This window comes from Protopterus annectens, chromosome 6.part1, assembly GCF_019279795.1.
Source record: "Protopterus annectens isolate FY-2018-M chromosome 6.part1, PAN1.0, whole genome shotgun sequence".
Lineage (NCBI taxonomy): Eukaryota > Metazoa > Chordata > Ceratodontiformes > Protopteridae > Protopterus > Protopterus annectens.
The window spans coordinates 307099334-307117214 of record NC_056738.1 but is presented as its reverse complement, the minus strand read 5'-3'; positions in this window follow the sequence as shown (position 1 = coordinate 307117214).

Here is a 17881-nt window from a genome sequence, read left to right as displayed (position 1 = left end):
TCAGTTATATGGAACTGTATTCCACTTCATATAAAGCAAAGTACTTCTGTTATTCTATTCCAAATTCTGTTTGGATGAATGGATGGGAAATCACAAGTTCACCCCAAATTTAACACCTGTGTCTCTCATGGATAGGGGTAGTAATTACATGTCCAAACATATCCATGTTTTGCCTGCCTATGGGTTATTCATACACAAAACACAAGGGTCAAAAACTATTATGGGAATTTAAGGAAAGGCTTCTCAAGATCTCCACAGATCAACAGCATAGAAAGTACAAAAGAACCTGTGACCCATAAAGACATTACTTATCCATTATATTTCATAAGCTTCTTTAGATAAACTGGATAAAGTGAAATGAGGCAGGCATATGTACATATGTAAAACATAATATTTGTCTGAATTTTATAATAAAGACATAACTTGCATCATGAGGTGCTGTTAAGATGTAGCTGTAGTGCTTAGCTGACTTTTGCAGTAGCTCCCTCTGACTCAACAAATGAGTTGTTTTGCTGAATATCTTGTGAAGTAAATTCCTATGTGTCAAGATCCATATCTCCTCTTCAGGGATGCCCTGTCTTAATGTCCTGTACACATATTTGATGTAGTGATCCCAGAATCAAACAGCTACTGTATGGATTTCAGTTTAACCGATGTCTTCCTTTGATCTACTTGATCTCTTGCGTACTCTTCACCTTACTACTTTTTGGAGATTTGCTTGGCAGAGAGGAGGTCAGCAACTCTCTTTTCTTTTGTGTCTGATTTGTTTTCTTTGGCAGCTGCTGGTTTTGCTGACACTAAAGCTGCAAAGTATAGATGATCTCTTCCTACTGTTGACCTTCAACAGGGAAATTAAAAGAGAGAACATGAACACTTTTAGATACCATTAGGACTTCATGGAATTATAATTGTACTTCATATCCTAAAAGCTTTATGCCTATGATAGAAAGTTTACTGTAATAGAGCGTTTATTTTAAACTCATAGCCAGCTAATGTAATGTTCATATTCACTGTATATTGTGTATGTGTATATATATATATATATATATATATATATATATATATATATATATATATATATATATATATATATATAGTGTGTGTGTGTATTTGTGTGTGTATACATATAGATCACCCTCTACAAAAACTACAAAAACACTTTGGACTTTACAATATAACATTCTGTTGATGTAATTTATTCAGCAAATTTGTTGATTGACAGAGAGTTCCAGGGGAGCAAATGTAGCTCAGACACTGGATCTGTCTAGTGGAAACAGAGTCTGACTGTTAATCATTTGCTTGGAAGGGGTCTGAGAATTCATTTTACTTATGTGTACCAGAAAATGAAGGTACAATTCATGTATGTTGCTAAAGAGGCTAGGAATGAGTTACTTGATAGATAATGCTTTGTTTCTGAACATTATCTATTTGTTTAAATGCTTATTTTTATTTTCTTGTGTAAGTTCAGTACTACTTTACAATGGAACTGTCATGATTTATTTATTTATTCAGTGTAAATAATTTTATTGTACAATCTGAATGCTTATGGCTAATGGTTTATTTATTAGACGAAAGGTCTATCATTTTTACACGTGTATCTATAACTGTGTGGTATCTAGCCATGAAGGGTAGCTGCTCAGAACTAACTGTTACCATTTAAACATTTTAAGCTTGGTATATTTTAAAAATAAATAGTAAGGTGTGCTCTTGTTTTGTTAGTTTAGACATACTGTTGACAATATTTTGTTAGAGGGATACTATACTCCCTTCAAAAAATTGTGAGTGTGCATGCAAAATAATTGTGGTCAAATTTTAATTGTTGGCAAGATTTCTCTAGACTATTGGTTTCAGTCTAAGGTAGGTGAAATACAGGGAAGCCATTAATGAAAACTGTGAACTGTAGCTGTTCAGAGTAAAACTCATGTGGGTGTAGCAGGGCTTGGCTACTACCCTCAGTAGTGGCACACATGTAGTAGGCTGTATTTGTGAATAAGGTCATTTGTTATTTTGATGAAATTTGTATATGGAGCAAAGGATAATAGAAGGTATTTTTATCAGAATCTGTACATTCATTCTACTGACTATACTGACTGCTATTGTTTGGCACCAGATGTATACCTGTTGTCACTGCTTTTTGTTAGATTGTGCATGTGCTCAAGTGCAACATATCATTTCTGTAACCAGACTGAAACTTATACAAATAAAGCAGAAGATCAAAATAATTTTTAGGAGACATTAAGAGCAGTTAACGCTTTGAGGTTTCAACTGTAACAGAAGTCCTCAGCAAGTAGTGTTCAGGTTTACGGATTTAAATAAGTGCAGACAAAACAGGCCATCAATGAGTATACTAATGTACAGCAATGGAACTATCATGCTGATTGATACAACAGTGCTACACTCATCTAGCTGCAACCCTGTCACTTAATTGCAGTTCAAGTTTCTTCATTCATTCATTCATTTTACATTACTTGATGTATGCAAAAAAAAAAAAAATGCACACTTTATTACAGCAAGGTGAATGTGGAGTCAGTTAGTATTCCACAGGCAATTTCTGCAAGATCAATTACAGTGAAGTAACTGCAGTGAAAGCCACATTAGTACTAGTAGAGTTTGTACTTTTCTGACTGCAGTGGTGGTGCTGCGGTAGCATTGTCGCCTCACAGTAAGACGTTATCCTGTTCAATTCTCAGCTAAAGCGTCTTCTGTGTGGAGACATGCGTGAATGGGCATACCTTCGTTGAAGGTTGTGTGTCAGGGATGGCAACTCGGCACGTAAAAATCTACTGCCAATCATTAGCGGAGCAGAGTTCCGCTGTGGCGACCCCTAACCGGGAAAAGCCGAAAGACACAACAACAACAACAAGAGTTTGTACTTTTCTCTACTGTTGTGTGACTGTGGAATTGGTATGTATAAGTTTTGTGGTATGGGGGTGTCCTCCAGAATGAAAGGCTCAGAAGGTTTGTCTTTTGCAAAGTCATACTCTGAGGTTTGCTAAAAATGGTCTTTAAAGATTTATTTTTACAGTAATTGTAATGTACGAAGATTTCTTCATTGACTTAGTGTGAGTCTGATGGATGTCAACATTACTTTGCAGTTCTGATTTTTCTAGTTTGTGAGTGTCCAAATTAAGCCATTTAGGTATAACAATAGAAACTATTAGGAAAATACAAACTTACTGCTTACAACTGATGCAGTAGTATTAGTAATGGGAACACCAAAGTATGTTGAAAAATATTTTTTCTTCTACAAGTCCCATTTTAATGGAGCTCGTTTTATCAACCACCTCCTTCTTTTACCCAACTCATTGTAATGGGGTTTTGTTGCTGTAGAAAACAGGCAAAATTACATTTTACAGTTACTTGTGCCCTCTGGTATATTGCATCCTTGGAGAAAAGTATTAAAATTAAGTAACATCAGAGGTGGAATATGTAATCAAGTAGACTTTGTGGGGCAAATTCTGCTATATGGCAACGTAGGGGGCTCACCCTCCTGTAAAAGAAGCAATTGTAGGGGTACCTTTCTATTTTCTGTTTTCTATTTGTTTTAGGCTGTTTTTATTGTTTGCAGTGTCTTGTCCTGAGTGATGAATCATGAATGAAACAATGAGCCACAAAAGGGCAAGGCATGAAATATGTCATGAAACAATGAGCCACAAAAGGGCAAGGCATGATATATGATAAAGCATGCCCATTTTTTCACTTTTAGGTATAGTTATCTATTGCTAAATGTACATGCAGTATTAAGTATTCTCTGCATTTCTACATATTTGTATAATATAAAGTTCAGAAAAATCCAGTTGAATTCCTTATTTATTAACTGTTGCAGTCAGGCTAATGCTTTCATGGCTCAAACCTCATTTAAATGCAGATCACTATTTTGTGGTAGAATCATCTGAATTTTTTATGTCCAAATGTCACTGAATGTATGTCATACTGTCTACAGTCTAACATGCACATTAACTTCCTAAAGCATCAAGTACTGCTTAAATATATTGCGTATACATGAAACAACTACTGGGTACTAAGCACCCTTATTATCACTTAAATCTGTGTACCCCCAAAAATAGGTCAATAAAGTGCAATATTACCAGTATCTATACAGTGAAATATTCTGAAAGCCCAGAGATGTCAATCTGAGTTAATTTATGAAGGAATTTGTCCAGAAGCCCACAGTTACATGTAGCCAAACCTGATGATATGTGAACAAGTCACATGATCAGAAGTAAAACAAGCATAAATTATTTAGAATTCCACTGTAGGCACACTCTTATTAAAGTGTAAATTCTTCAGAGTAAATAGACTAACCCACATAACACCAGATGCAGACTAGTTCTTAATTAAGCATTGTAATTCATATTTGTGAAACTTTGGGTATAAGTGTCAATCAAGTTATAAACTTCTAGAGTCAGAATTATACTTTTGTGAAAGCAAATTCTCAAAATTAATTATGTATCTCTGTTTCCCAAATGCACTAATGCACTTTATATTGTATACTCTGTTACTGAGTCTAATGCTTCCTACCTTCTAAGAGAACTGCAAGTCAGCTAAATACAATGTCAGAAATTGCATGTTTGTTTCTGTGCTGGCCCACTGTATGCAGACTAACTTATGATACGCAGCACCACAAAGGTAGTACATTAAAATCTTAGGGACTCTGCAAATGTATTAACTTTTCAGGATAACAACAGTAATGAAGTAAGCACATTGTCAAAAACAACAAACTTCACATTAAATGGCCACATATGAAAACAATATAAAAATAAAAGCATGAATTAATTATGAAGCTATGTAGATAAACCTTTGAGGAATTAATTATTATTCTCCTGTGGAATCAGCACTGCATCCTACAATAGAGCCTGTCACACTGAAAACAACTTAGTAATGGAAATAAATGAATTGTGCTGAGTCAAATGTTGTACTTGACCGCACTGGGACTTCTTTATGTGATATAAGCAAAAGGCAAATTAAAATATCCTGTAATGCAAAGGCCCTGTATGCTTATATTAGGTTACAAGCACAATCAGAAATTAAATGCACTTTGATAACAAAGGTGAGATTGTTCTAGACTAATCTTCTATATATATGAATTCTTACTAAACTCAGAAACTGGCAAAACCAACATATTACAATGAGGCTTGGAATACCAGGCTGAATAACTGGTAAATTTTACAGTAATCTAGACAATGAACCAATCAAACCTGCAACCAAACTCTGATAAACTAACAATAGTTAAAATTCTGTACTGTTTTCTAGTCAAGCAAGTCACATAAGCTTGCATACTTTTATGTCGCCAGAAGAAAAGGAGACTTCTAATTATAGATAGTCTTACTGTTGTCAAAACAGAATAAGAGACAACAAACTATGTAGATGCAGTTCAAGAAGCCATCTTGCTCAGTCTTGGGTTTAAACTGCAGGATGTAACTTCTTGCCTGTAGATGTGCAGCCAGAGATGCTTATTTTATAATCTTCTTGTCTTAGTGTTGCCCTTCCCAATTTAAAATGTGCATATTGCAATCAAATATTATCAACGTTTCAAAAGGTGTTGCCTAAATGTAAGTAGAGAAAGGGCACTGCCCCATTAAAGTCTGGTAGTACAAACTCAATGTTACACTCCAGGAAGCTGACACAGAGGTTATGAGCTCTTGGCTCCTCCCTATGACTGGACAAATTAATTTGCCTCCATATTGGCCCATTGTTTACTGGATAAACAGCCAACATTAAACCATACTAGAATGTTTACAAAGTAACTGCATTTATAAAGGACAAGCCATCATCATAAGGCAGTATGTTGTCTATAAAGTAAACAGCATTTTTCATTTCTGCAAATAGTAATTTGTCTTTTCTTTGTCTTTCTTTCTTTCTTTCTTTCTTTCTTTCTTTCTTTCTTTCCTTCCTTTCTTCTCTCCTTTTATCCCACATTTTCTCTTTTTTCTTCAAAATATTACCTTACTGAGCAAATCTGAGCACTTAATAACCCTTTATGGGCCAGACATATGCAAGTGTAAACAAAGTAAAGGCAGTTGATTAACTCATATTTTATGTTAATCATTAAGTAAGTTATATGCATGCATATTATCTTTGGGGGAACTCTGTTAAGGCACAGGAGTAGGTTGCAATTAAGATTTCAGTACTCTTGGTTGCCTATATCATAATTAATAAGCAAAAAGTTCAGGATTCATCTCACTCAGTGTACATGTAAATGCCCGCAACATGGAAAAATGTTGCAGTTATTTAAAGCTTGAATGCTTACTAAGTTCTGTGATGCAGAATTAAAAAAAAATCCATACCATATATGTATGGATGTCATGTATGTTTGTCAAATATACATGACTGAGGGACAGAAAGACATAAACATTTCTAATATCTGTCATCTGTTGCAAGGTTTCATTCATCCGTTTATTTTATATATATATATATATATATATATATATATATATAAATATATATATATATATATATCTATATCCTCTTCTTCTTTCGGATTTTCCCAGTTAGGGGTCACCACCGAGGATCACCTGTCCGCTCATGATTTGCAGTGGAGTTTTACAGTGTTGAGTTGCCAGCCTGGCGACCAACCTTCCACAGAAGGCACACACATACACACACACACATACACACACACACACACACACACACACACACACACACACACACACACACACACACGCACACACACACATACACACACATCTAGGGCCAATTTAGAGTGTCCAATCCACCTACAGCATGTCTTTGGGATGTAGGAGGAAACCGGAGCACCCAGAGGAAACCCACAAGGCCACAGGGAGGACATGCAGACTCAGCACAGAAGGCACCCCAGCCGAGGATCAAACCGGAGAACCTCTTGCTGTGAGGTGGCAATGCTAACCGCTGCACCACTGCGGCCATTACACACTTTGAATTTTTGTTTTGAGCTGCAATTTATTTATTTGTTTGTTTTTTGATGATAGAACTGGAAAGGAAAGCTAATGTTTCTAGTGTACTGTGCATTATGGAAGTTCTTTTATAAAACAACAGAAACATTACCGATGCTTAGATGCAAATAATATTTGTTTAACATTCAGCTGGGAAAGGTATTATTACTCTGTCTTTGGATACATTATATGGTAAAAAGTTTCCAGATTCATCTAAAGATAGGCTGTGAGAATAACACATCTTGTAATAAGTTTTGAATCAGAAGTCAGTAGCAAAAGTTTACTGCATCTCTTTTCTGGAGCAGGAATCCCCTGAAAACTACTTACTGGCCAAAGTACCTCATTCATGTGCACAGTAATGCATGCAAACTGCAAATTATTTAAAGTGAAACAGCGAGGCACACCTATACATTATCCTCAGACAGATGGGGTAATGGAATACTTTAATCAAAGTTTAAAATGTATGTTATGGATGGCTATAGAAGCAGATGAGAAAAACTGGGACAGACTGATTCTTTATCTTCTTTATGCTGTAAAAGAAGTATCCCAAACCTCAGCCGGATTCACTCAATTTGAAGTGTAGAAGAATCCATAAGGCACTCAATTTGAAGTGAAGAAGAATCCATAAGGCTTATTAGATACAGCAAAAAAAAAAAGGACCAAGAAAATACCCCTCTTTATAGGTTCATAGGGGTATACTAGGCTGATTAACATTGGAGTCCTTATAAGCCTAGCCGTGCAACCCAAATGTGACCCACAAACTTGATTTATATTGGTGGTGATTTACTGACTGTCTCTGTCCATCTGAGACATAGAAGCCAAACTAGGGGTGAATTTCTGATTACCCATCCGGTGGTCCAAGTTGCTGTTAAAAAGGGATAGGGGGAACTCTGCTTCACATGGATAGGGATCCTGTTGCAGAGAATGGGAATTATTTGAGAAACATATCTGTCTCTCCAACATGTCGTATTTATTTTGCAAGCAAAATTTAGGTCTTTTACTCTAGTAGTTATGATGCTCTCTGTTTTGGGAATGTGCAAAAAGTTCATCAAAACAGGGTCCAGCGATGCCCTGTATGGCAGGCAAAGATCACCTCTCAGAAGTCTGTATGATATCGAATAAAGAGACAGGGCTTTGTGGCGATCAGCGTAGGGCATTGTGTTTACTCCCTGTTTTCTTTTTGTAAGGAACCTTTGTAGACGTTCCAGTTGCAGCATGTATCTAGTCTGGTACATACTGAAGGGGGCATTATACTCTATGATGGGTCTGATGAAGGCAGAGTACAGTTGCATGATGACCTCTCTGGACTTAGATGCCATTTTCTTGTTTAGAAATTGAGCAACACATGCTGGTCAAAGGCTAGGTTACTATCTACATAAGTTCCCAGATCCCTAACTAGTGAATCAACTTTTAAAGGTGTTTTATTGATGATGTATTTACCCAGGGTAGTAGACTTCCCAAAAGGCACTATGATGAATTTGTTGGTACTGAGTTGTAAGCCATGTCTTTGGCACCAAGCGTTTGTCTGTATTAGACCTTCCTGAAGGGTGTTGTCATCTTAGGGGAATTCAGTAACTGCTCCCAGTTTGCAATCATCTATGAACTTGGCCAGCCAAAGGCCTTTGACATTTGCTTTGACATCCAAGAAGTAGATGGTAAACAGGACTGAGCACAGCACAGAGCTCTGGGAGACTCTACCAGTGACCAGCTTTTTTGGGGCAGTAGCCTCACTGATTCTAATCTCTTGTGTCCTATCAGGGAGCCAGCTAGTTACCCAGTGTGTTGTAAAGGTGTTTATACCTAGTTCCATACGTTTGTTGACAATACCTGGGTGAGGTATTGTATCAAATACTTTAGCCAGATGTAGGTAGGCCATATGTACTGTTTTCCCCTCATCCATTGCTTTAGTGACCTTTTCAAAGAAATTGAAGGTATGATAGAGCATTTGATAGTCCTATAGGATAGGTTAGCAAGTACAATGCCACTAGTAAGAAAACACATGGAGAGAGAAAAGCAGACATGATAGAGAGCATATCATTTATAATTTATTAATTTATTTACTTTTTTGTTAACCAGGTTTGCCCCCTCAGCCAGTGTCTTCTTTTCAGGGGAGATAAATGGTGATACTCATACTAACTAGGGGAAATATGCCCAGGGCACTAGGGCACTGGGACTGTCCCGTACTTTTTTTTTTTTTTTTTGGTAAGTTCTTTGGGATCTTCCATCTGAGGTCCACCAACTCAGGCAAATAGAACCTTAGTCTAATGTCTCATCTAAAGGATGGCACATGCAGGAGTGCAGCACCCCCTTTATGCAGTGTCAGTACTAGAAAATTAATTCAAGTACCTGGAGTGGAAAAAGAACCAAAGTCTTTGGATCTTCCTGCACCAAAGGCATGTGTGCTGTCTTTTACACTACTGACACTAGATAATCTTATACTCAACATAAAATAAAATGCTCATCTCAGAACTGAACCTAGATCATAAATTACTTATTTTAGTACCCACTGCAGAAAATAAATTACTTGCAAAGTGACAATGATCCTTTGATATTGTAGAGAAATTAAGGATGTAAATTATAAGGTGTGACAACTGGGGAAGAAGGAAAACAGAGCTGTTACATCACTTACAATGTACTGAAACCTTGAAGGGATGCTGAGGTTTTTGTAGCATGTTTGTAGAGGGAAGAAGAACTCCTACAGCATGACGTGAAGTCAAAACAGGGAAGACATGATCAAGCTTCTACTGCCTGACCTGAAGTCAAAGCAGTGGAGATATGATCAAGCTCCTAGAGCTTGTCCTGATGTCTAAACAGGGAAAACATTAAGTATAAAGTGAAGGCATCAGGAATAAAGATGTAGTCTTAGAATTGCCTTGAAGAACTAGTTCATCATCATCATCATCAGCCCTTTTTTATCATTTTCTACACGGGGTCAGGGTGTCATGTCAACTGTCACCATTTCTCTCAATTTAGTAACTGTCTCAGTTCTTCTCATGCACAATCCATCCATCTCTTTGCTGGATGTACCAATTTCCTCTTGTCTTCTTTCTGTCTGTCCCACAACTTCTTCACCAGATTGTCTTCTGCTTGCCTGCACATATGCCTGAACCACCATAATATGACCTTCTCTGCAACTAGAGCTACTTGGGCTTCTGCTCTGATATTCTCATTTCTTTGCCCCCCAGAGTGCATCCTACCACCCATCTCATGCACTGCATTTCCATCACCTCTAGCTTCCTCAGCTGGTGTACCTTCACTGTCCATGTTTCTGCATCATACAGCAGTATTGCTGTCACCACTGTTTTATACACCTTGTTTTTCAGCTTCTTTGATATTCTTCTTTCACACACCACTCCTGACACTCTGTGCCAGTTGCCTGCAGTTCCTCTAATTCTAGCTTTGGTTCTGTCTTCTGTCTGGCAGAACTAGTTTAATCCAGGACAATAACGAAACCATGCCTGATGAGAAAGTACATTTGAAACCATGTCAGATATCAGGGTTTCAACACCAAACATTTAGGGAATAGGTAAGGAAAATGCTTAAATTCAGGTTCATTGAAATTTCCAAACTTAAAAGAATAGTCCCATTGTATTGGTCATTAAGTATAGTCATTCTGAAAATTAAATAGCATATCTAAATTGTTATCCTGTCGTACATATTTTTAATTTCTCCAAGTGTTTTGAGTTTCTAATGCCATGATAGGAATCCACCCCATTCCTAAGTCAAGTTATGATTAAAGTTCATGAAATTAGTATTATTTTAATCTTTGAATTTAGCCAGAAGTGCTCTTTGCAGCACCAGCAACATGCCCAGTATTGACTCCTTCTGCAATTCATATGGAGATACATGAATTGGTAATATATCCAAGTATGATTATAAATTCTTTTTTATAAAACCTCTTGCTCCTACTACTGTTGGAACTGTGTGAATATCCTTCTTCCACATTGGCCTGGTTTCTGCCTGCAAATTGTGGCATTTTATGACTTTGTGTCTCTCTGTATGTAAGACACTGTAGTCACTGGGTGTGGTGATTTCAACGATCAATACTACCTTTGTCTTCTTTTTATGGACTACTATATCTGGTTTTCCTCACATCTATTTTTTTTAATGTTGGTAATGGGTGATCCCCTGTGACATAAACTTCATCATTTTCTATAATGCTGTGTGGCTCATGTTTCCACTATTTTTCAGCTACTTCAATATTATAATGTTTGCACAATCCCCAATGCAACAGTCTTGCCACATTCTCATGCCATTCAGTATACAGTCCTTCTGCCATTAGTATATTACAACCAGCAATAAGATGTGTGACTGTTTCCAATTCTGTTTTACAAAACCTACATTTGTCTGTTTCCCCCGGATGTTCAATGGACTTTGTAAACCAACATTTATGTAGTCCACTGTCTTGGGCCACCAATATTAACATTTCATCTTTTGATTTAAATTCACCTCTCCTTAACCATTCCTGCATTTGATCCTGATCTACATGAGGTTGTTCCAAGTGTTTTCTATACTTGCAACTATATTTATGCATTTTCCACATTTCTTGCCTTATAATCTAATCCTTCACCTTATATTCTTTCTTTTGTTTTTGGCACATTCAATTGCTGCCTGATCTTTATCTGCTTCTGGTTTGATTTCTATTCCCACTTGACACTGATATGCATCTGCTAAATTAAGCAGGGAAGATATAGACTTATTCTCCTCATGTTTTAAAACTTTCACTACATGTGGGTCTTGTGAGGTCAGCAGATATATATACAGTCCTATAACTGCAGATCTATACATGTAATCAATTTTGTGGAGGCCCTTACCTCCAGGGTGAATTAAGCAAAGCTGTCACTAGCCTCAGAAGCTAAGGAAAAATGTAATTTTCCACAAGAGATGGGGTCTTCTATTATAAACCCAGTTTTTTAGTCTCCATGGAACTCCTGTAACATTCCAGAGACTGACAGACAACACTTTTAGGCTCTACAGGAGATATGCAGCAGCCTACCTGAATGATGTGATAATAGTTTCTGAGAACTGATAAAGTCATTTCCCTAAAGTCTAAGCCATTTTAAATACCCTGCAGCAAGTTGGGCATAGGCTGAAAAAGTTGTGAAGTGATAAAAGTCTGTCTGAAAACCAACCACAAAAAGAAAAAGTTAAGGATTTTTTTTTGTACAGCTCTATGGCAGACTTATTCACAGCACAGATGTTTGTCTGTTCAGAAGTTGGTTTACTTAGAGTCTCAGAAAATATTTCAAACCAGAAAGTCCCTTTAGCATGTCAATTTTACTTTTACACTGTCTCTATTTAACTTCAATATACATTGTATTTGCTATTTCACGGTTATTTTTCTCACCCTCTAAAGAACCGTTTCCTGTCTGGCACTGTCTCGCTGAGGCCCTGGCATTTTGGACCAGCTTTCTCCCATCTTTGCCCAGACCCCTCTTGGGGTGCTAATTGTTATCTTTGCACATGCCGCTTGGGCTGTTTGCTCTCCCCTTCTAGTGAGAGGCCTCCTTTTCAAAAGAGGAAGGGGCATGATACAAAAGAATGCCCCTCCTCCTCCTTCTCTTCCATTCTGGACATCTGATTGGTTTGGCTTTCCCTGTAGACAATTTCCTCATGAGACACTTGTGGATAATACTTTGCCATTTGATCACATAACACCCATGGATAACTCATTGTCATTTGTCCCCCACAGGCCATCTTATCGGGCAGTGTTTTACTCAAGTGGGTCACTACACTATATGAACACCCCTTCCCAGCTCAGACCTATGGCTAGAAGCAACCCAATTGGCCAGTCACCTTCCAGCATAGCTGACAAACCTTTTTGGTACCAACATGGTACCACTCAGCCATCAACTTCTTTATCCATGGATGCATGTAGAATAGCTCCTTTTTTGTATTCTGACATTGTATTGTCTTGCCTAACCAGATCTAGCATCCATTTAGAGACATCCACCTAGTATATCTCTGATATTTCTGGCACTTGCTAGAAAGGCAAATCCCCTTCATTTCTGAATTAGTCTATTGTGCACAACACTGACTTCCAAATGGGTGTTGTTATTAATCAAATTCTACTAATCTCTGATATTGTTCAGATGAGCAATGAACACCTTTTCTGCAGTACCAACCATAGCATGCTCATGGACCATTTGCATTTTGTCTTACATAGATTTTTTTGGGCACTCCTATCCCTAGTTTCCATTGTATATGGACTTCCCAAAAGATGACTGTCATTGGAAGCAGATTCATGTTTTGCACATTCTGGCACAATTGTTCACCTTTCTGGGGTGCCTTTAAAGTTTATCTTTTTGGTTATTGTACCTGTATTGCTGCTTTTTTTCTAGTTTATTTTGCAGTAGTTCAATCACTTCATTCATCTGTGAAACCTGTTGTTTTAAGAACTATGTCATCCCCATTCTGGGGGTAGGAATCTTGTCACATTCTTTTCATTGTTCATTTCCACACCTTGAGAGATGACCAAACTGGACCTTTCTTTATTTTATTTAGTTATTCCAACAGTTTTTGTATCTTAGATTAATTTGTATGTTCATTGGCAGCTCAATCTGTATGGAGTCTTGTAATCTGCTGTGTTAAATTATTTCACATTATTCAATTTGTTATAGCTCAATGTAGAGTTGCTAGATTTCATTTTCTGTAAGGCTACTTTCTTTAATCTGTACTGATAAACTTTTACTTCTCTTTTGAGTTTCAGTATTTCACCTCTCAATTGTACAGATTTTTGCAGAATGTCCAGATTTTTAGCTCATATTTTTTAGTTTGTTCCTCATAACATTTGTTATTTTCTGGCAAATGACTGGAATGATCTGAGGATTGAAGTCACTAAATAATGAAGTACATTTGAGTTTCAGACATCAAATCCTTCAAAAAATGCATGTTAAAACAAACCCTGTTACTCTAGCAACTTTCTAAGTTTATAAGAGCAATATTTAAAATCTGTCCCTATTTTTGGGCCTTTGTTCCCCCATTTTGTCAGGCTTTGTCCAGATTTCTTGCACTAAGAGGTTGAGAGGTATGCATGATTTCCATGCATTTAGTTATGCAACAACACCCTTCAACAGTCTTCTTTAACTCTATGTTGTCCTTTTTTTTTCCTCAGGAAATAAAGTCTGAGCCTCACAGTGAGTCATGAGACTTTGTGATGACTCAGTTTGCTCCTGCATGCTTTGCAATGTTTCATTGAGTCCTTTCAGTCCTGTCATGGAGCCCATTTCCATATCAGAAATCTCTAGAACAGAGAACCTTATATTTATAGACTCTGTGTCAATCTCTGTAGCTGGGGCATGAGTTTCTTTTACTGACTACCACTCATTCTGTATTTGAGATGCTTGTTATTGCAGACTGATTTCTTGTATTACCGTTGCTCGTTCAATATGCTCAGACAAACAAGTAATCAGGGTAAACATTTACTTACGCACTTTTGTATCATCCTTTTCCAACAGTTCAACTTTCTTTTGGATAGGATATTTATCTCTTTGTGTGATACACGTCTTAGTCACTTAAACCCAACAATAATTTTTTGTGACCTTCTGTGAAACCAAACATAAGACTGCGTTTCTGAGCTAGGCTTTCATCTTTATTCTTGTTTACCTTTAGAGGCTACCTACTTCAGTTTTCACCTTTCTGTAGTCAGCCACATCACCACCTGGTGGCTGCATCTGTAATTCATCACTCCTAGCCACAAAGTGGTTTCCATAACTTTTTGCATGTTCATCATTTCTTGCCTTAAAGCAGGGCAGTTACTCAAAAACAACCCTCATTCAAACGTCACATCATCTCGACTGTTCATCAGCCACTGAATTACCCCATTGTTACAGCTCTCTTAAAATTTATAGAGCAAGGATTAACATCTTCAGGTAAGGGTTTGATTCTATTTTGCATAGCTGTGCAATGGTTAATGTCTTTACCACACAGACACAAGGTTTTCAACACCCGTTTCCACCCTTGCAACTTCCTGTTTAAGTAGAGCTGTAAACAGTGCCAATTAGATTTGTAACTTCTGACATTTCTTTTTCAGATCAAGAACGGTATCAAGAACAGTATCATTTATTGTTTGCAAATCTTTTAAGATTTCTTTCTTTGCCATAATGAATACACACAAGTTCATCTTGATTCCTTTGTTTTTCAAATGCAAGCATCAGTTTGATTTGTTCGTTTCTTGACCTTTTGAACTTGATTAAGATATGCTCCTTTCTCCTTTACCTTCTCTTAGTGTGATTTCCATGTTGTTACTCAATTTATTTCAGTAAATATAAATTCTTTCCGTATATATTTCTTTGTCGTCCTCTTTTCAAACTGTTTCAGTAAATATAAATTATTTCCATATATATTTCTTTGCCATCCTCTTTCTTTAGAGAACCTAAGCTCTGTTTTAATGCAACCACTTGTTCATTTATGCCTGTTGCATTACTCTGTTTAGAATTCTCAAGTTTATTATTCTCTTTCACTGCTCTAACTTGTGCAGAAAGTTCACAGAGTCTCTTGGCTAAAGTAATAACTATTTTTTTAATATTATTATAACTGCTGTTTTGTTGTTCAAGGCCAGCCAACAACCTATAAATTGTCATTTTCAGAAATCATCTCTTTGGGTCCCATAATTGATTCATCATGGTTAGACAAAATACAACTGGCTGTATTTGCATTTATACACTCTCAAGATAATGACATATGAGCTATTTTTTGTAGAGCTATTAACATGCTGTGGGAGTAGCCAATTTAATTTTAGTTGCATACTTTGGTTTTACGTTAAGCTGTATTGCAGCAGGTGTGTCCTTTGATAAGATCTTTATTACTTTTTCTATAAGCTTTTGTTTTTCAACATCTTTTACCTTCAGAAACAAATTTTGCACTTGAGTGCCATTTACTAGCTGCCTCATATGCTCTTGTCTTGCAATAATATGTTGATGAAATTTAATATGTCAAGATGTCTCTTGTTCTAATGTCATAACTGTGTTGCAAACTACCCCACACTATTTGACTCCACAGACTTATCAGAAAGATGCTTTAAGGGCTCCTGGTTATAATAGTTGTGAAATGTGCCTTTTACATAGAGTCCATTTGTGTTGATAAAAGCTATCCTGATGAGCACCAGCCTGCCAAGTTGCAACTCATCCATTTTTGATTCTGTTTCCTATTTTTTTTGGCAATGAAAGCAGTATTCATCCCGTAAATGTTTACACACTTACTGATCATTTCTCTTTCCTTCGTGGTTGTGTGATACAGAGTAGGTGTATATATAAGTAACGGGGTGGCGCAAGGCTGCCAAGTTCCCCATGTTGGGATACACTATCTTGCTACCCGGAAAAAAAAAAAAAATATATATATATATATATATATATATATATGTATATTTTTTTCCATGACTTGGAAGAAACTGCCTGTTTTGATGTTTCATGTGCTACCCACAATTTCTCAATGATATCCCCATAGATAACTGCTGCTACCTAGCTGAAGTATGCCCTCTATTAAACTCAGCTGGGAAATCAACTCTGTCAATAAAATATGTCTTACTCAAACATCCAAGTCATGTGAATATAAAGTACATTATCGTACATATTTAGAACTCACAGAATTTTCACACACACATGCACACACGCATTCATAAATAATTAAATTTCCATGGTGCTATAACAATAATACTTGCCATAAAGACAGAAGTTTTTTTTTTTTCTCCCTGGGATTTACTCTCTCCTGACCTAAACATTTGATCCTGCAAGCTTTACCCTTACAATCAAACTCTGCTACTTAAGTATAAATTCTAGCATAATCCCCGCCCCTGCCAAATATTATTGCTGTACTGAAACTTTACCATTTTTTCATGTTATATTCTGGTAGCTTATCATACTTTCAGGTTACAGAATGCTCTCTAAGTTATACAAAAAAGGAAATACATTATGTTTGGCTGCATCCCACTGTTGGAATGTAATGCTGCTTACTTTGTGAAAACAATCTCACAGTGTGGCATTCAGTGATTGAATTACATGGTTAGTCAGATCAGAATAATCAGACAGCTCTGAAACTGTAAACACAGGACCTAAAATTCCCTGTTATGAAACTGCTAAATACTTTGGGTAACAGGTATTTCTAGATGGTTTATGTATGCTAAGAAATCATGATACTCAAGAAATGCTATTTAGTTGTTCTATTTTTTTATTTAGGAAATGCTTCTTTCAGTGCCTGCTCAAGGCTTTATTTTCAGTGGACAGGTAATAGATTTGTCTGTGCTAATTGCAACCACTTTATTAGAATTGTTTGACTGACAGAATGGGTACAGTGTTAGTAACTGATGATTGAAGAACACTTGGTAGCACATTTTGTTTCATTGGGTAATTGAAACAAAGGCATTGTAAGGCAATAGACAAGTGTTTTATTTACAGAGCTTTATTTAGCTTGTCAAGTGCCTGCAAAAAGGCCCATATTTCAATGAAAGGTAACAACTATAACTAGAAGGAACTTTTTTACTGAATGTCCGACTGGTGAGTGAAATAGTTTTCTTGAAACAATGAAATATAATTTAAACTTTTTATATGTGTTTGGCAAACCTGCTTGAATATATGGTTAGAATTAAATGCAAAGCACCTGCATCTGATTGATAATGATAAATGTATTGGCTCTAAATCTGAGCAGGGCGACATGTTGCTTGACTGATATATTTTAATAGCGTATGTATATTAATAAAATAACCTTTTTTACAGTTAGGAAAAAATATGTTTCATGAAGAAAAACCTGAATTTGCTTAAATAAGTATTTATTGAGTTATTTGCCTTTATTTATGATGCAGCAATACTCCGATTTAAATTTCTGCTATCAAACGTATCAAATCCCATAGGATTTCCAACAGATGCTTGTTTATGGGTAACATTTGTGATTCAGAGCAATACTGTCACTGGCCCTTGTTTATACTTTTGGGTGTTTTTAATTATTCATTTTGCTTTTGCGACAAAGACATAGTA